The following is a 3390-nucleotide window of genomic DNA, read 5'->3' as shown; positions in this document are numbered from 1 at the left end:
ACAAGAATAAAATAATTATGGTTAAATAATGTAACCATGCATAAAGGCTCGAATCTCGCAGGTTGTGTATTCTGTAGCTCAAAAATTATGTTCCAAATACAACTTCAAGTAAATTTAACATAAAAGTTTTAATTAAAATTAGTGAAATTTTGTTCCAAAAATAAAGTCTTAGAAGAAACTTATTGTCTTTTCAATCAAGTAGAACATGCATGCAACTAATCTATTACTATGCAATTTATCCTATTCTACAAAAGAAAAACTAACTAAATATCCTAATTTATTGGTGTTTAGGGAAGAGAAATTACCTCCGGAAGTCAGGTACTGACCGACCTCCCCACACTTAAGGCTTTGCACCGTCCTCGGTGCCATCTGTCAGAAACAAAGGTGGGCTGGTAGCAGTATCTCCACAGTCTAGGCCATCATGTCTTCCTGTGCTGGTAAAGGAAGTGGAATCCGGGGTGTCTGAGTCCTTGAATTTTCCCATAATTAGCTCCTTGAGGTATGTGAATCGGCGCTTGTTACGGCGCTCTCTCATCTTAGCTTTGTGTTCCTATCGATCGAACTTTGCAAGTATCTGATGGAGCAATTGGTCTGTTGTAGGTGCTTGTGGTGTTGAAGAAGGAATATCTTTAACCTGTTCAGTAGGATGGCTAGTAGTGGCTGCTGGAGGTCTGATATATTTCCCGTTAGGGACGTATTGATCATCTCGTGGAAGCATGGCTTTGGTGTCCCCAGCTCTGTAGGAGACTCTAGCTTCTGAGACAAGATCTGAGACCAGGGTGGGAAAAGGTAAGTTGCCCGCAATTTGTACGTGTCCCATGGCATTCCGGATGTGTCTTGGTAGGTTCAGAGGTTGGTTTGTAAGGATGCACCATAGTAGAACGGCAATGTCCGCAGTGAAGGAGGACTCGTGAGTGCTCGGAAAGATGTAATGGGACATGATCTGTGCCCATACGCGAGCCTCCAAGGTAAGTGCTGAAGCTGATATTCCCTTAGGGCGGGTACGATGGTATTCATAGATCCAACGGCCGCCATGTAGTGCGATAACTCTGAGAATGGCGTCCCAGTCAAATTGGTACATCTGGTGCTTGAGTGCGGCTTCTTGAAAGGCGTCCAATCCTTCTGGAACAGGGGGAAGACCTAGAGCTCTTTGAATGGCCTCTTCTGTAATAGGGACTTGCTTCTGATGGACAAAGACAGACTGCAGGGTTGGCAGGTGGAAGTTAGAGTAGAACTCGACTACCCAAGAAAGATTGACCTGCCTCGACTGTCTCTGTAGAAAACCCCATTGTCTTTGTGCAATTTGCGGCTCAACAAAGGTAGCAATATGGTGTGGGAGGAGAAGAAGGTATTCGTTGTTGTAGCTCCTTTTTGCCAGGATGGGGAACATCTGCTCACAGTAGCGATTGGGAAATCGCGCAGTGTCCTTTGCTGGGAAGGCTTTTTCTTTATCATCAACCTTTATAATCCTCTTAAGTCTCTTTGTTGAGGGCTTTACTGCAGTTGAAGAGGGTTCTGCACTAATGCTCTCTTTGTTCCTCTTCTTGCTGGTTGTTTGGGAGTAGCCTTCTCCTTTCCTTTCTTGGTGGCCATCCTGAAAAAGGGAAGAGGAAGGAAATTAAGTTCAAAGAGAAAGAGCAAGGAAGAGGGTTGTAGGAGTGATAATCAATGCACGGTAAAGAGGATGTCGTTAACACATGGTCATGACTACATGTGAAAAGGTCATCAATGGAAATATAGCAAGTGCATATGAGGATAATTAAATGCAAGAGGTTTATTGGCATGCAGGCAAAAAGAAGATAAGATAAGGAATTTAAATTAAAAAGTGTTGAAATTTAAATTTTAAATTTGAAAATTAATTTTGAAATTTGAAATTTGAAATTTGAAATTTGAAATTTGAAAATTGAAATTTGAAAATTAAATTTTAAATTTTAAATTTTAAAATTTGAATTTTGAAATTTGAATTTTGAATTTTGGAAGTTGAAATTTGAAATTTGAAATAAGATAAGATAAGATTTTGAAAAAGATATGATTTTTTGAAAAAGATTTGAATTTTGAAATTTTAAAACTAAGATAAGATAAAATAAAAATTTTAAAATAAAATTTGAATTTTTAAAAGGAAAATTCGAAAAATCAATTAAAATAAAGGAAAAGGATATTTTTGAATTCAATGAGGAAGGAGAAAAACAATAAAAAGACACAAAACTTAAAATTTTTAGATCTAATGCTCCTTATTTTCGAAAATTTTGGAGGGAAACACCAAGGAACACCAAACTTAAAAATTTTAAGATCAAAACACAAGGAGGACTCAAGAATACTTTGAAGACTCACAAGAACAACAAGAACATGAAGATAGAACACCAAACTTAAAATTTTTAGAAAACCAAAATAAAATTTTCGAAAAATAAAGAAAAATCAACAGGAAAACACCAAACTTAAAGTTTGGCACAAGATTTATTCAAAGAAAAATTATTTTTAAAAAATTTTTTAAAAAGAAGATAGCCAATTACCAAGAACATAAGCACAACGCTCTAACTAATTGAGCTATAAATTTAACTGTTTTAATAAGATATTTAATAAATAAAGATTTTCTTTTTTTAATTAAATTTTTTTTTGATACTAATAATTCAAAAATGCACAAGAAAAACAAGAAAAATCACAAAACAAGAGAAACTAAAGATCAAACAAGGGAAATAAACAAGAACAACTTGAAGATCAAGAAAGAACAATGAACACTAATTCGAAAAATTGAAAGAAAATAAAAACATGCAATTGACACCAAACTTAAGATATAAAACTAAACTCAAACAGAGAAATTCAATTATTAGTAAAATAAAATTTCGAAAAATTATTATTTTTGAAAAAAAAAATAAGGATTCTAAAATTTTAACAAGAACAGTAATGAAAGACTCAAAGACAAATCACAGATTAATAAAGAAAATAAAAATTTTGAAAGATTTTTTAAAAGAAAATAAAAGACTCTGACCCAAAAGATAAAATTTTCCTAATCTAAGCAACAAGATGAACCGTCAGTTGTTCAAACTCGAACAATCCCCGGCAACGGCGCCAAAAACTTGGTGCACAAATTGTGAATCACACTTTTCACAACTCGTACCACTAACCAGCAAGTGCACTGGGTCGTCCAAGTAATACCTTATGTGAGTAATGGGTCGATCCCACGGAGATTGTTGGTTTAAAGCAATCTATGGTTATCTTGTAAATCTTAGTCAGGAAATCAATTATAATTATCAGTATGAATTTCGAAGAATAAAAGAGCATGGATTAAATACTTGTTCTGCAGTAATGGAGAATATGTTGGAGTTTTGGAGATGCTTTGTCTTCTGAATCTCTGCTTTCTCCCTGTCTTCTTCTTCACGCATGCAAGGTTCC

This window comes from Arachis hypogaea, chromosome 18 (assembly GCF_003086295.3).
Source record: "Arachis hypogaea cultivar Tifrunner chromosome 18, arahy.Tifrunner.gnm2.J5K5, whole genome shotgun sequence".
Taxonomy (NCBI): domain Eukaryota; kingdom Viridiplantae; phylum Streptophyta; class Magnoliopsida; order Fabales; family Fabaceae; genus Arachis; species Arachis hypogaea.
Note: the sequence above shows the minus strand (reverse complement) of the source record.